Genomic DNA, 17,533 nt, shown 5'->3' with positions numbered 1-17,533 from the left:
CTGCTTAGCTTCAGTGGGTTGCCAGTTGTGAGTTGCAGGGTGATATGGCTGCTGGATCTTGTCATAGGAACCCCAGAAAATCTCAATGACCAACATGAGCACACGTGTGCGCACACACTCTCACACACATACTGTACAGTATTATAAATATAATAATAATAAAAACTTTATTTGATATAGCACTTTTAAACATGTCCTCTCAAAGCAATTTACAGAATGACAACAGGAAAACAACAATTAAAATAAATCATAAAAAGCACCATTGCAGTGAGAGGGGTGAGCCTGTTTAGTCGAGCAAAGCAGATGTGAATTCATTTTTCGAGCCTTGATACACTTCACAACAGAGTCTAACAGATTTTAAATCCTCAGGCATTTTCTTGAAGGCAAAGGTCTCGCGGCATTTATGGAGAAACCTCTCTAATTCGTGCAACTACACTGCTGTGTTGGCTTGTCATCGCTCTAGCACCGTCTGTACAAACTCCAACGCATTTTATCCAGTCGATGCCATTCTCTTCGATAAATTCATTCACAAACTGAAATATGTGCTCTTCTGTAGTTCCTGTTGGTAGGGGCTTACAGAACTCAAACTCATATCTAACGTAAATGAGCAAATTGGCCAAATCAACGACATACTGTATACAGACTCATATAATTGCAATGAAAAGCATCTGCTCATCTTAACGCGCTCTATCAGCGTACTTTTGATATCATCCGCCATATCAATAATTCTATGAGTGGCTGTGTCTTTCAGAGGGGGCAGCAGGTTGAGCTGTTTAGCAGCTTTTTCTCCACATATAATACGTGTCAGCTCTTTTGCCAACGGTAAATACGGTTCTCCAAAAATAGTGTGGCGCAATTTTCCCCATTTCCGTTTCAGGAGCCTGTCTCAGAAGTTAAAAGAAGTTATTTAATGCGCATGGGAGCGAAACACAGACGCTCGGTGTATTTTTCTCAAATTAACCTAAAACAGTTCTTATCTATTGTAGCGTTTGGCAGGTTCTTTCTCAGAACTAAAGAACAGTGGAGACGCGATTAACCAAGCACTGGCTTTATTTTACAACCACACTGAAAACCAAACACAGGATCTACACACACATGAGGAGACTGACGAACACGTACACACATTTAGGGTGGTAATTACCTAACAACACACTCTACTTTTACAGGACTACACAGGGCACTAGAATTACTAGGACATTATTTACACAGGCAGGGTCAGCCGCTGGTCATCGTGCTGACCCTCAGACTCTTCCCGGCTACCACTCCCAGCATGCCCAGCGGTACTACGAGCGCCTAGGGGCGCTTCCTCCTCACCACCAGGCGAGGGCGTTACACTGCCCCCACCTGAAGCGTCTGGCGTCTCGCCGACGTCGAACACCCCCCTCAGGCTGTACTCGTATTCGGCCAACTGCTGCGGAACCCTGCGTGAGCGGCCGCTGCGCCGCGGTGACGGCTGGCGATCCACGGACGCCCCACTATCGGCCGGCTCCGGCCCCGGCTGCTCCTCTGGAGCCTCCCCACACGGCTCCTCCTCCCGGGCCCGGTAGGGGGCCAGGCGGTCTCGGTGCAGGACCACCACTCTCCCCCGTGTTCGCAACCGGACACGGTAGCAGACCTCGCCCACCACCCCGAGTACCTCAGCGGGCCCCTCCCACGACGGCGCCAGCTTAGGACTGAGGCCTTTGCGGCGCCGCGGGTTGTACACCCAAACCGAGTCCCCGGGCTGGAAGGCAGGCCCCCTGCAGCGCAGGTCGTAGTACCGCTTCTGCCGGACCCCCGCCTGTGTCAGGTGGGTCCGTGCAAAGCTGTGCACCCGCTGCATCCGCTGCCGCAGGTCCCACTCGTAGTCCGGTCCAGCCGGCGGTGCCGACCCGTCCAGAGCGCAAGGGGGAGGTGGCGGTCCCAGTCCCGTTGGTGCCGGGACACCAGGGTGGCCAGCTGGGTGGCGAGCGTCCGATTAAACCGCTCTACCAACCCGTCGCTCTGGGGATGCAGCGGGGTGGTCCGCGTCTTAGTAATCCCCAGGCGCTGGCACACCCTGGCGAAGACCTGGGACTCGAAGTTACGCCCCTGGTCACTGTGTAACTCCTCCGGCACCCCCAGCCTGGCAAACATCCCCTCCAGCAGTGCATCGGCCACCGTGGGGGCACTCTGGTCCGGGAGGGCGTAGGCCTCCGGCCACTTCGTAAAGTAATCCATGGCCACCAAGACGTAGCGGTTCCCGGCCTCGGTGCGCGGAAACGGGCCCAAAACGTCCACTCCCACCCGCTCCATAGGAGCCCCCACCTGGTGTTGTTGGAGGGGGGCCCGAGAGCGCTCGGGGGGACCCTTCTGCGCCACGCACACCGCACACGTTCGGCAGTACCGATCCACGTCCCGGTGGCAAAGACCCCAATAAAAATGGCCTCGGAGACGCTGCAGGGTTTTTTTACCGCCGAAGTGCCCCACACCCGGTTGGCCGTGCACCGCTCGGAGCACCGCCCCGCGGAGCGACCGAGGCACCACCAGCTGCCACCGTACCTCGCCACTGGAGGGTACCCGCCACCCCCGGCGCAGCACCCCGTCCTTTACCTCCAAGGCCTCCCACAGGGCGCAGAGGGCCTTGACGGACTTCGGGTGCGGGGCGAGCTCCTCTCGTGTAGGCCGCACTCCTGCTGCCCTCCAGCGGAGCACCGGGCCCACGTCAGGATCAGCTGCCTGACGCTGCGCCAGGTCTGGCAGGCCCACCCCCAGCGGCCCCTCCCGGGCCGTGGCCGCGGCGCTCACCCCCGCCACGGTGCGGACAGCCTCCTCACGCTGCTCCCGCCGGGCGCAGTGATGGCAGTCCGCGGCCTCGCAGGGGCGTCGCGAGAGAGCGTCGGCATTGAGATGGCGAGACCCCGCACGGTGCACGACAGTGAAGTCGTACTCCTGCAGGATCTCTATCCATCGCGCCATCTGTCCCTCTGGCTCCTTAAAGTGGAGCAGCCAGGTGAGGGACGCATGGTCGGTCCTCAACCGGAACCGGGTCCCGAACAGGTACGGCCTGAAATGGTGGACCGCCGCCATCACCGCCAGCAGCTCGCGACGGGTCACGCAGTAGTTCCGCTCAGGCCTAGTCAGAGCCCGACTGTAGTAAGCCACTACGCGCTCCCCATCCGGCCCCTCCTGCGCCAACACCGCCCCCACCCCCGAGTCACTCGCGTCGGTGTCGAGAATATACGGCAACCGCGGGTCGGGGTAGGCCAGCACGGGGGCCCCCACCAGAGCTTCGCGCAACCGGCCAAAGGCAGTCTCACAGCCCGAGTCCCAGTCAAAACGGCGGCCCTTGTCGGTGAGGCGGTGCAGCGGGGCGGCGATGCTGGCAAAGTCCCGGACGAACCTCCGATAGTACGAGGCCAACCCCAGAAAGCTGCGGAGCTCCGCGACGGTGCGTGGAGTCGGCCAGCCCCTCACTGCAGCGACCTTACCTGGGTCCGTAGCCACCCCTCGCGGTCCAACAACATGTCCCAGGAAGGTCACCTCCCGCCGCAGGAGCTCGCACTTGCGGGGGTTGAGCCTCAGGCCAGCACGGCGGATGCAGGCCAGCACCGCCTGGAGGTTCGTCAAGGCCTGGTCGAAACTCCGTGCATGAACCAGCAGATCGTCCAGATATAACACGCACTGGTTCCGCGGGACCGATGCCAGCACCCTCTCCATCAGCCTCTCGAACGTCGCCGGGGCATTGCACAGGCCAAAAGGCATGACAGTAAACTGCCAGAGGCCCTGGCCGATGGAAAAGGCCGTCTTCGGGCGAGCATCGGGAGCAAGCGGTACCTGCCAGTAGCCGCAGCGGAGGTCCAGGGAGCTGAACCAGGTCGACCCGGTGATGTAGTCCAGGGCGTCATCTATCCTCGGCAGGGGGTAGGAATCTTTCCGGGTGACCTCGTTCAGCTTGCGGTAGTTGACGCAGAACCTCCACGAGCCGTCTTTTTTTTTAACCAGTACAGCTGGCGCCGACCACGGGCTCGCGGAGGGCTCAATCACCCCCGCTGCGGCCATCTCCCGGATCTTTTCCTCGGCGGCGGTCCGCTTGGCGTGGACCATGCGTCCTGGTGGGATACGGATGGGCCGAGCGTCGCCGGTGTTGATCTCGTGTTGGACCAGGGCAGTGCGGGTGCAGTCCTCATCCCTCGCCGCAAAGAGGTCTTCGTTCTGGGCGAGTAGCTCCCGGAGCCGCTGCCGCTGGTCCTGATCGAGGCCCTCGCAGCTCCGCTGGAAGAGGTCCTCAACGGCACGCTTCGCTTCCACGCAACGCTCGGCCCCCGCCGCCGCCTTGTCTGGCCCCCCGGCCGACTCAGGGGCAGGATCCGGCACGCTCGCTCCCCGGCTCGCAGGCCTGGTCTGCCCCGGCGACTGACGCCGCCGCCGCCGCCGCTGCCTCTTGTTCCCCCGGCTCTGGCAAGCCCGCGTCCCTCGGCCTTCGCCGGACCTGCCCTCCACCAGGTGCAGTCGCTCCCCCTGCCACACCAACTCCTGCCGGTCCAAGTCCAACCTGGCCCCCACTCGCTGCAGTAGGTCCAGCCCCAGAATGCAGTCCTCCTGGATGGGTGCAAGGTAGCAGGGGTGGCGCACCGTCGCTGCACCCAGACGGAAGGCAAGCACCCGTTTCCCCCGGACTGCAGCGAGCTGTCCCGTCACGGTCCTCAGCCGCAGGCTGGAGGCCTCCCATCCTGGGGGGTTGGTGCCCTCGGTGTCGGGGAGAACGCCCGGCCGAAGTAGGGTCACTGATGAACCGGTGTCGAGTAGGGCCAGGCAGGGTTGGTCCTCAATCCGGCAGTGGAGGTACAGGCCCCGGCTACAGCCGACTCGCCCCACGGTGGCGTGAGGGGCGCCGGTTTTTACAGCGCTCTCCGGAGCGGGGGTTGAGGTGTTCAAGGGCGGCCTTCCCCGCGCTGAGCCGCCCCGTTCCCGTTTCCCGACGCCGATCGAGCGAGGTTCGGGTGCCCGGCAGAACCGGGCTCGGTGTCCTCTTTTCCCGCAGCGGTCGCAAATCAGCGTGCGGGGCTGTTCCGCGGCGGTCGCTGCACGGGCTGGCTCCTCTTCCCCCTCGCTGGATTCCTCCGTCGCCGCCTCGGTCAGCCGGCAGGGCGCACTGCGTCTGCTGGCGCTGCCAGTCACCCCGAACACTACCTCAGCCCGTGTAGCAAGGGCCAAGGCCTGCTCCAGCGATGTTGGCGCGGCCAGCTGCACGTGGCGCCGCAGCTCCTCGGGTGAGAGGGCCTTGAGAAAGGCCTGGAGAGCCATCTCCCGCTGCGCCTCCCGGGGGAAAGTTGGGTATCCTCTGCGGGCGAGGAACATGACATCCGCGGCGACCGGGCCCAGTCGCTCTCCTGGTCGGCGCCGCCGCAGGGCCAGCCTCTCCCGCATCAAGTCCGGCGCCTCCTCTACACCGAAGCGCAGCTGGAGGGCTGCTGCCAGCGCCGTGTAGTCGCCTCTGTCCTCCTCCGGGACATCCAGGAGCACCTGGCAGGCCGCTCCTTCCAGCGCCGCCGCCAGGTGGCCGGCCATCTCTGCCCGGCTCCAGCCATTCGTCCGGGCCGCGAGCTGGAACTGCGCCTCATAGGTCTCCCAAGGCGCCTCACCATCGTAGCGACCTGGTCGCACCCGCGCCGATGGGTGTGGGAATCGCTGATCGGCTCCGGCAGGGAGGGCATCCTCTCTCCGGGGCGGCCGCCCCAATTCTACTGGCGGGACCACTACTGGGTAGCCCTGGTAAGGGCTGTGGCCACCTGTCGCACCCAGGAGTTGCTCAGGCTCCCTATGTGCGCCGCCGATGGGTTCTGCGTCTTCCAGCGTCAGCCGGCGCTTTATGGAATCGGGTAGTGTCTGCCACGAGTTGTTCATTCTGCCCGCTTCTGACACCAATGTAGCGTTTGGCAGGTTCTTTCTCAGAACTAAAGAACAGTGGAGACGCGATTAACCAAGCACTGGCTTTATTTTACAACCACACTGAAAACCAAACACAGGATCTACACACACATGAGGAGACTGACGAACACGTACACACATTTAGGGTGGTAATTACCTAACAACACACTCTACTTTTACAGGACTACACAGGGCACTAGAATTACTAGGACATTATTTACACAGGCAGGGTCAGCCGCTGGTCATCGTGCTGACCCTCAGACTCTTCCCGGCTACCACTCCCAGCATGCCCAGCGGTACTACGAGCGCCTAGGGGCGCTTCCTCCTCACCACCAGGCGAGGGCGTTACACTATTATGCTTTCCTGTGATTGCCAACGTTCGTAGTACGCATTTCTATGTTTTCCTGTGCTTACAACATTGGCATTGTTCCAAAATCACGCATATTCTCTATCTCCCTATTTAGATAGATAGATACTTTATTGATCCCGTGAGGGAAATTGCAGTGCAACAGCAGCTTAACACAGACAACACAGCCACAGTGTAACGAATTATATAATAATAGAACAATACATACAATACAATACAAGAGTTATTCACAGTCCGGACACAGAAAGAACAAACTAGAACAGAACAGTACACAGAAAAATTGTATCACACATATGAATATAAATATAGATATAGATATAAATATAGATATAAATGTATTGCACAGGTCCCTGGCATATATTGCACAAAAAATGGTTGTAAAAAAGAAAAAGAAAGAGAACAGATGTAGCAGTAGATGTGTAGATGCGTTCAGTCCAGAAACAGGTCACTGTCGATGTTGCCTCTGCCCAGATGCAAGGTGGATGCGTTGTATAGTCTTATGGCAGAAGGCAAGAATGACCTCCTGTAGTGCTCCCTGTCGCACCGTGGATGGATCAGTCTATTGCTGAACGTGCTCTTCATTTCTACAAGCCTGTCATAAAGGGGATGGGAGAAGTTGTCCATGATGGCCTCTAGTTTGGACATCATTCTCCTCTCAGCCACTACCTCCAAGGGGTCCAGGTAAGACCCAATGACAGAGCTTGCTCTCCTGATGAGCTTGTTTAGCCTTTTAGAATCCACTGCTCTAATCCCAGAACCCCAGCACACCACTGCGTAGAAAATGGCACTCGCTACCACCGACTGATAGAACATGAGCCTCCTCAAGAAGTAAAGTCGGCTCTGTCCCTTCTTATAGATGGCCTCGATGTTCTTAGACCATTCCAGTCTATCGTCGATGTGCACTCCCAGGTACTTGTACGAGTCCACCATCTCCATGCCACTCCCATGGATGTTGACAGGAGTAGGTTTGACCTTTTTCCTCCTGAAATCTACCACCAGTTCCTTTGTCTTTGTTACATTCAGTTCCAAGTGGTTCACCCCACACCACTCCACAAAGCTGCTGACCAGTCCTCTGTACTCCTCCTCCTGCGCACCCTTGATACATCCCACAATTGCAGAGTCATCTGAGAACTTCTGCAGGTGGCATGACTTTGAGTTGTACTTAAAGTCCGAAGTATAGAGGGTGAAGAGGAATGGAGAAAGAACTGTCCCTTGAGGTGCCCCTGTGTTACTCACTACCTGTTCAGACACACAGTTCTGAAGTCTCACAGACTATGGTCTGCCTGTCAGGTAGTCAGTGATCCACGAGGTCGTGGAGGCATCGACTTGCATCTCCTCCAGCTTCCTCCTTAGAAGTAAGGGCTGGATGGTATTGAAGGCACTGGAGAAGTCGAAAAACATGATCCTTACAGTGTTGCCAGCCCTGTCCAGGTGTGAGTAGGCCCTTTGCAGCATGTAGATGATCACATCCTCCACACCAACACTGAGCTGGTAGGCAAACTGTAGGATGTCCAGTGATGAGCTGACCAGGGGTCTCAGGTGGGATAAGACCAGCCTCTCCAGTGTCTTCATGACGTGAGAAGTCAGTGAAACTGGTCTGTAGTCATTGAAGACAGAGGGGCGCCCTTTCTTTGGTATCGGGACCAGGCATGATGTCTTCCAGAGCACCGGGACTCTCTCCAAGTCCAGGCTCAGGTTAAACAATCGAGCACTCCGGAGGTGAGCGGAGGAGCACTCCGCTCAGCTGATCAGCACAGGCCCTCAGAACTCTGGGACAGATGTTATCTGGTCCTGTGGCCTTACCCTCGTGCAGCCTCTTCAGCTCCTTCTTCCCCTGGTCAGCTGTGATGGTCAGCCTGGCCTGGGGGATGGTGCTCATAGTGCCTGTTTGCTGCAGGTGTTGGAGAGTGGCAGCTGTGGGGGATGGGTGGGTGAGTAGCTGTCAGGGGTTGTAGCTGTAGGTGGCCATGTTTGTGGGGGGATGGAGGTGGTGTTGGGCAGTCACAGTTGTGAAGGGTAAGGGAGCGTGTGGCTGTGGGGGGATGGGTGTTGAACCACAGAGGACCCAGAATCAAACCTGTTAAAGAACTGGATCAACTCGTTGGCCATCTCCAGGTTCCCCTCTGTTGCACCCCCAGCCTGTTTGAAGCCAGAGATCTCTCTCATGCAGCTCCATACATCCCTCACCCTATTCCTTTGCAGCTTGTCCTCTACCTTCCTCCTGTAGGCGTCCTTGCTCTCTCTTAACTTCTGCTTTAGCTCCCTCTGTACACGCTTGACCTCTTCCTTATCTCCCCTCCTAAAGGCTCTCTTCTTGTCATTTAGAAGAGCCTTCAGGTCGCTGGTGATCCAGGGTTTATTATTGGAAAAGCAGTGTACGTCTTTGGTGGGGATGGTGTTGTCTACGCAGAAGTTAACGTAGTCAGTGACACAGTCCACCATGCTGTCTATGTCGTCCCAATGTGGTTCGCACAGCACATCCCAGTCGGTGGCCTCCAAAGCACCATGTAGATCCTCCATAGCCTCCTGAGACCATCTCCTCACAGTCCTCATGGTCACAGGTTGGCGCTGGACAATAGGCGTGTATAGTGGTGTAAGCAAGACAAGGTTGTGATCTGATCTGCCAAGGGGGGGAAGGGCTGTGGAACTCCATGCATCCTTAGCATTGGCATATAATAAGTCCAGTGTTTTGTTTTCTCTGGTCGGGCACTTAACAAACTGGTGGAAAGTAGGCAGAGTGGTGGAAATAGATACGTGGTTAAAGTCCCCTGAAATAGCTATAAAAGCGCTAGGGTGCTTTGTATATAGCCTGGCTGTGACTGTGTTTATGACGTCACACGCTACTTCTGCATTTGCTATAGGTGGAATGAAAACAACAACAAAGATGGCACATGTAAACTCCCGCGGCAGATAGTACGGACGCAGTCCTATGGCTACCAGTTCGATGTCCGGGTTACAGATGCGCTCCCTAACATGAGTATGTCCAGGATTACACCATCTGTTGTTGAAAAGCACCGCGATACCCCATCATTTCCTCTTACCGCTCTCGGTGTTTCTGTCCGCCCGCACCGTCTGAAAGCTGCCGATGGTAACGTTCAAGTCCGGAATAAGTTCCTGCAGCCACGTCTCGGTGAAACACATGATACTGCATTCACGATACTCCCAATGCTCCCAGTTCGTCCATCTTGTTCGCTAAGGACCTCACATTTCCCATGATGATCGAAGGAAGGTAGGGTTTAAATCTCCTTCTCTTCGCCTTTCGCGTCGCACCAGCCCTACAGCCTCGGCTTCTCCTCTTCAGCTCCTCCGGCACCGATGGCTTCTCTCCAGTGAGTAGAGCCGGACGCGCTAGCGCGATCAGCTGGAACACCGCCACAGAGGCCCTAGTATCAGAAAAAACAAGAAAAGGTTTCTCAGCTTCCTAGTATCCATCATGTTGTGATCGCAAATCTAGTTGCCGGCAAAGGTATGAAGAAAAAACACTAACACACTAGCATTAACTAACTGAAAGAAAAAAAAAGACAACAAAAAGACACAGAGCTGCTGTAGCAGGCTGCCACTAACACGGCGCCATCTTGACCTTGCTGGAGATAACTTTTTAAAATACAATTGGCCGCTTTTGTTCGTAGCAAGCATTTCTGTGCTGTCCTGTGCTTACAAGATTGGCGGTGTTCCAAAATCAAGCACATTCTCCTACCTCCCTATTTGCTGGAGATACCTTTTTTAAATACAATTGGTTACTTAGTTCTTAGCACGCATTCCTATAGAATGAAATAGAATTACATTGTAGCTCTTGTGTCCACTCAAGTATTAGTGCGTGCTGTATCGTAGTATGTGGGCTGTGTATTTGACATGTATTAAAATAGAAAATATGAAAACCCCATCCCGATTTTTCAGTGCACACAACAAAGTTCCAGGTTCATATGGTGTACCAGCAGGTGGAGCTCCACGCACCACGAGAGGTACGCATACCACAGTTTGAAAACCACTGCTCTAAGACATCAAACAGGTAACTCCACTGGACCATATCAATTGCATTTTCAGCATCTGGAAAAACAGCACGTGCTTTGCAAAAGACTGGTTAGTAAACTGAATAACATTTAAAACTCTCCTTACGTTTATAGCTGAGAAGCAATTTTGTGTAAAACCAGTTTGATCAAGATGAATAAGACTTTCTTCAAGTCTTTTTGCCTGTACTTTGGACAGCAAATTGCTATCAACTCCAATGAGACTAATTGGTCTGTATGACCCACATAACTCAGGGGGGCTGTTTTTCTTTAGAAAAAAAGAGATATTAGATACATTTAAATTTGGAGATAAGGTTTGTCAAACAAATCCATATTTGTTGGATATACATATTGGTAAGAGGGCCCACAATATATTTTTTTAATTCAGGGCCATTTCCATTATGCCCTGGGGCCTTACCGTTAAAAGTTATTTATGGTCTCAAGAACCTCCTCCTCTATTATTGGTCAACACAGATACTGTTCTTCAGAGAGGGATGAGAGTTTTGATTAATTGAAATTAAAGAAAAACTGTGGCTGGCATCCCCCTTTTGTATCTGAGGAGGGAAGTTCACCAGATTGAAATGACAAAATATATTGCACTGTACTGTGTTGCATGAAACCTTGTGTGATAATGGGCCTACAGTTGAGAAATGGGTAAAAAAACAGATCCTACTATTACTTATGTGAAGGTTGTCTTGAAAACTAAAATACTATATGATAATGGGTGTAAGAGTTATTTTTTTATTTTATTTTAAATTAAATCATGTTTTCATTATATGAAATAGTAACTTGTAACAAAACTATATACTGTACATACAAAAAATCCAGCCTCTGCTGCAATAAATGGACACAGAATCATTGTTTTTCTTCAAAAAACAGGTGAGAACTCTGTTTTGTGTCTGCTTTTTCAGGTGCCCTCTATACTGTATGATCTGTGTGGGCAGTGAGGCCTGTTTTCAGTAGTTCCTGTAGAAAACTGTGACCTGTCATGTCATTCCAAGAGGAGCTAAAGGCTGCACTCAAGCCCCTGCAATATAAGCTAAAAAAAAAGTAATTTGATCAGACTGCTGTTATATACTTTAAGACTGAGTTTTAATTTTTAAAATATTCCAAATATATTGTATCATCTATCCCAGGTTAAGTTAAGTGAGTGTTATTATAAAGAAAGTCATCTATCATGTCCAATACAAAATGAAGTGAAATTTTCTTCATAGTGTAACGACTATGGGTTAGTTCAGGAAAGGACACTAGGAAACAGTATTTTTTTCTGTCAAAATAAACTTTATTTCCGAAAACAACATCTCACAATAGAAAACATTCTCACAATCAGTACACATTCTAGCAAGATATGAGCCTAACATGCAATAAAAACTTTCCCATGGGGTGATTGTCCATTATCAATCCATGCAAGTGGATAATGGGGCCAGATTTGCACAATTAAAGAGTCCCTCCAAGCCCTACCACTTGCTTTTGTCGATTATTCCCTGTACAGGCCCCAAAGTCCTTTCCAGCACTCACTCGCCGTGGAGAAACCCCATTTGGCGACGTCGCGCTTCATCCTCCTTCTGAGGTCCGCCAGAATCCTCTCCTCCAGCTCCCTCGCTCCCCAATCTGTGTTGTGCCTGATAAGAGTGTTCCTCGTGTCCCACAGTCCTAGTTTTGTTAGGGACAACAGCAGCCACAGCAGGAACTGTGTCCCCTTGTCCAATCCAGTTGGTGCCAGCCCCAGCAGTGTGAACTGGTAACTAAGCAGTGCTCCCACTCCCAAGAGTTGAAAAATTTTGTCCACTCTGCCCCACACTGCTTTGGCAAAGGGGCAGCTCCAGAACAAGTGTTCCTGAGTCTCCTCGATGAAACACGTGTCCCGGGGGCAATGCGGGTTCCTGGTGAGCGAGTGTCTGTAAAGAACCTCTCTTGTTGCGAGCTTCTGGTGCACTGCCATCTAATTGAGGTCCTTCAGTTTTTTGTCCAATTCCTTCAGCTGTGTCCTTTCCCACACTTGTCTGGGAACCCGTAGCCTTTTGTCGGCGACGAGTTGTCACCTTACATTCTTGTACAGTGCTCTGTGGTTGGTGCAGAGCTCTGACTGTCTGGTGGCCTCGTACCTCCTGCTCCACTTGACAGTGTGGGTGTAGAACTCCAGTCACCTCTCTGCTTTAGGCCCAGTGTTTGTCCACCGGACCTGGTGCCTCATTGGGATGGAGAACCACAGCCTGACAAGATACTGGTACTTGTGGCTGATGGACTCCCACAGCGCTTGACAGAGGTTGCAGAAGAAGATGCAGTCGAGTTTCAGGGGGAAATGTGGTACGTTTCTCCCCCTTCCTCAATTGGCTGGCACATCCAGTTCCTCATGATATACTCGTACCTGCCGCCCCAGAAAAAACTTGAAGACCATCCCTTGCAGAGCTCGTCTGAGTCTGCCAGAGCTGGCAGGATGTCTGCTTTCAACATCATCACTTTCCCCGTGAGGGACAGCGACCAAGTTTTCCACAGACCAAGGTTCGTGTTCACCCTGGCAATCCTCTCGGTCCAGTTGATAATATATTGAGGGGCTCCGAGCAGAGCTCGAGACCTTCCGGTGCCATTGTCCTGTCCTTCCAGGGTCTGAAGAACTTCAGTTTGCTCTTTCGCCAGTTTAGCTGGAGTATTGCTCCATGACCTGCAGGGCCCTCAGAACTCAGGAACAGCATTGTGTCGTCTGTGTACTGGGAGATCTTCAGGGTTTCCCCCATCGCCTGGTCATTGATAACATGGTCCTGTCCCTCTGCTTCACTAGTGGCTCTGTGAAAAGAACATAGAGAAGAGGTGAAAGAGGACACCCTTGTCATACTCCGAAGCTGAGAAGCCAATGGTGCGAAGCTACCATCTGTGGGATTATGACTGAATGCCTCTAAATCAGAATCCCGCCTAAATGCGGGATTGAGGAATTGGGGAATTAAATCCCCCAATTTTCAGTTTACGTTCACCCTGCTGCCCACATCAGAGTACAGTATCTTTATCCAGCGGCTAAATCTCTCTCTGAAACCAAAGCGTTCCAGCACTCTGAACAGATAGGTGTGGTTTACTCTATTGAAGGCCTTCTCCTGGTCCAGACTCACCACCATCATGAGCATATTCCAAGCTATGGCGTCTCTGGTGAGCTGGAGGTTCCAGCTGACAGATCACTCTTCCACCCCACACATCTGGTTGCTGTTGAGCCTATAGGCAGAAATTCAAGCAAGAGAAGCCTGCAACAAGGACCACCCAGCACTGGTTATAAGTCACTGCTTTGCCAGTACTGACTGGTGGATTTTTCACGAAGCTTTTGGGAACGACATTAATCTGTATGCGGACTATGCTACTAGCTATATCAGCAAAGGCATAGAAAATGTCGTCTCCAGGATTACTGTTTGCACATAACCAAATCAAAAACCATGGGTAAATAGCGAAGTACTAGCTAAACCCAGAGCTAGAACATCCGTCTTCGACTCTGGAGACAACGACATGTACAGAAAATCCAGATCCAATCTCAAAAAGCCAAATATAACTACAGGGCAAAACTGGAATCACACTATCACGACGATCGGGACACTCAGAATATGTGGAACAGAATCTCCACCATCACAAATTACAAAAAGAAACACAGCAACTCAACACTCACTGCTTTTCCCCCCATTAACTAAATTCATTTTACACACGGTTTGAAGTCCATAACACGGAACCAGCTAAGGAAATCCCAGTAAACCAGGGGGAACACCCACTGTCTGTCTCCAGAGCTGACGTGTACAAAGTCTTTAAAAAGACTATTCCACGCAGGACTCCTGGACTCAACACTATCCCTGGTCATGTCCTGAAAGCCTGTGTAGTGTGCTCTCTGAAGGCACCAGTTCTGTAGGGTTTGGGCATTTACTGGGACAATTATTAATTCTAGCAGTAAATCACAAAATTGATTCTTTTGATGGCTTTAGAATCCAACCATGCAATATAACTCAAACAACGCACACACACAGGTACTAATACACGAGGATACATTTATTAATACATAGAATATGCATATAAACCTAACAGATCTTATCGAGACGGTTATCAGAATACAAAAGGTATATATTCAGTCAGTTACAAAGAGTTACATATATCAAGAGGACATACGTTCAGTATATCATTCATTTAGACCGTTTCGTAAATGCACTTGGTTATAACTTTTACATTAGATACTCAAAACAAGTACATAACTCTTAGGAATTAAATTGATATCAACTGGTTGGGATAACAATTGAATTCTCGAGCAGTAATGCAGTGAAGTTGAATACTCATCCAATCTCTGGTGATTCAGATCTCCTGCGGGCACAAAGAAACAGTTGCAGGCTGTTGCTGTCCAATCCGCGCTCATTGGCTCGGTGCCAGGCTGTGCTGTGCGGCTTGCGACGGTGCGCTGCTGATGCTCACTGACCGGCTAGTAAGAGTTGGCTTTAACTAGCAAAGTTTGCACACAAGAGAAAAGATGACTGTGAGTCCCAGCAAGTCAGGAAGAGGACCGGTTCGTTCCTGATGAAGAGCTAGTTCTGAATAGTGATTCAGCTGTCCACAGTTCTGACCTGTTCACGAGGCCTGCTGCTGGTGCTAACCTCGGGTGGATCCTCTGGTTACTCTCTGGTAAACACCGCTCTAGACTCTTAGAACAAAGGAAAGTTCTGGCACTCGGACACACTGGCCGTTCCGTGGTTGTCCGGGCAGAGTCTCAGGATGGTCAGGAGGCGCGATGCGAGAATGTCCTGCCCTTGGGAGCCTTCTGCTCCTGGGCCATCCTGCCCTGGAATTCTCCTTTGAATTCCCTTTAGAAAAGTCCACAGAATTTCTACAGAATTCCACTGAATCTCTCAGGCTCTCTGTGTTGCCTGTTTTTACCTGGAGGAACTTCAGCTCGTTGATTGCCTGAAAGTTCCATGGGCATCAGAGTCCCGCGTGGGTTACTCGGCCCTACCAGTCCCTGATTGGTTGATCAAGGTGAAATATTCCTCCTGACACTTAGGAATGCAGTCCAGATGTCCATCTGGCACTCCCTAGACAGATAGGCGCCAATGGATGACCATTGATCATGATAGCCAGGCTTAGCTAAGTGCATCCCCATTTGGGAGCTGTCCCTTATCAAAAGAAAACATCCTTAAATCAGCCTGCATGAATAGCTTCTCTTGGCTGCACCACAGAGATGAACAGAGAGATGGGGCCTCATTTGGGAAAGCTCAGAACACTTAATTCTTTCTTATTAATAAGCCTCGCCGCTACACCTGCACAGATCAACTAGTGGACATCTTCAAGGACAATCTCTCCCTCACTCAATGTACAGTCCCCTCTTGCTTCAAGAAAACCACCATCGTCCCAATCCCCAAGAAAACCGGAGTCAACTGCCTAAATGACTGCCACACCATTGCAGTCACATCCATCATGATGAAGTGCTTCGAGCGGCTAATCAAAGCACACATCACCTCCTTACTGCCTGACACCTTGGACCCACTGTAATTTGCATACCGACAAAACAGAGCAACTGAGGAAGCCATCACCACTGTTCTACACACTACCCTATCACACTTAGACAAGAAAGAAACGTATGTGAGAATGTTGTTTGTTGATTACAGCTCAGCATTCAACACCATTTTACCCTCAAGGCTTATCACCAAGCTCCAAGACCTAGGACTAAGCTCTCTACAATTGGATCCTGGGCTTTCTGAAGGGTCAACCGCAAGTAGTGAGAGCAGGCACAAATATATCCTCCACCCTGACTCTGAACATCGGTGCCCTCCAGGGCTGCGTACTCAGCCCTCTCCTCTACTCTCTATTCACCCATGACTGTGTCGCCAGGAACAAAACAAACTCGATCATCAAGTTTGCGGACGATACAACAATCATTGGCTTGATCACGAACGGTGATGAGTCCCCGTACAGGGAGGAGGTAGAAATGCTGACAGGGTGGTGTCAGGACAACAACCTCTCTCCGAACACCAGCAAAACTAAGGAGTTGATCGTGAACTACTGGAAGCATCGAGGAACAGACCATACGTCCATTCACATCAGTGGGTCCGCAGTGAAGAGACTCTACAGTTTCAGATTCCTAGGTGTCATCATCACAGACAATTTACCTTGACCCACCACACCAACCTCGTATCCAAGACAGTTTGGCAGCGCCTATTCTTTCTCTGCAGACTAAAGAAATTCAGCATGCCGTCACACATCCTAACAAAGTTTCACAGGTTTTACTGAAAGCATCCTAACTTTCTGCATCACTGCCTGGTACGGTAACTGCTCCATCCAGGAGTGCAAGGTACTCCAGAGGGTGGTGAAACTAGCTAAAAAAACTACCGGCTGTGTGCTACCGAACATCGAGGATATCTACTCTGTTAGATGCCTCAAGAAGGCCGGGTCTATCTTCAGGGACCCCTGTCACCCTAACCACAACTTGTTCTTTCTACTACCTTCCGGAAAATGGTACCGAAGTATACAGACCAAGACCAACAGGTTTCGTAACAGCTTCTTCCCCCAGGCAGTAACACTGCTAAACAGCCAATCACAGCAGACGCCTGCAGTTACCCAAATCACTGGCGAATAGGCAACCTCCTTGAACTGACAGGGTACACCGGCACCCTTCTGTCACTTGCACACTCAGGACACATACAAAGAGTACTAAATACTTCCTATCCTTGTGTTACTTTCGCACATTCTGTAAATTGTATTGTAAATTGCAATTGTGTAATTTATCGTATCCTCATGTTAATCTAATCCCTATAAATTCCTGTCCTTCTACTCTCTCCCTCTTAACAAGCTCGCAGACAAAGCATTTAATTGCCGACAACACCGTTGTATGCTGTACTGTTCGTGCATTGATAAATAAACCTTGGTTGATTGATTGATTGGTCATCTTACGGACCCCCGGACTCCCCACGGCTACAACTCCCAGCCTGCTTTGCGGTACCCTCAGCGACTGGGTGCACTTCCTTCTCAACACTGGGCGAGGGCACTACAATAGCATGATTGTTAGAGGAAGTAGAAATTAGAAATTAAAATCACAAAGTTCTTTGAGTTATTTAAATAGTTGTTTGAGTTTTGTGATTGTTTTCAAAGCTAAAATTAACAATTATGTTGCTAGAAGTCAAGACCACAAGAATAAAAAATATAAACTCGTCCTGAATTTTTGAAGTGTGGAGAAATCAAAGTTGTACATCCACCATGACAGAAAAAACAGACAGAGACAGATAAAGGAGGAGTTTGAGAAACCTAAGCAGTTTCTACCAGATGA

This window comes from Lepisosteus oculatus, chromosome 11 (assembly GCF_040954835.1).
Source record: "Lepisosteus oculatus isolate fLepOcu1 chromosome 11, fLepOcu1.hap2, whole genome shotgun sequence".
NCBI classification, from domain to species: Eukaryota; Metazoa; Chordata; class Actinopteri; order Semionotiformes; family Lepisosteidae; genus Lepisosteus; species Lepisosteus oculatus.
This window is presented reverse-complemented; position numbering follows the sequence as displayed.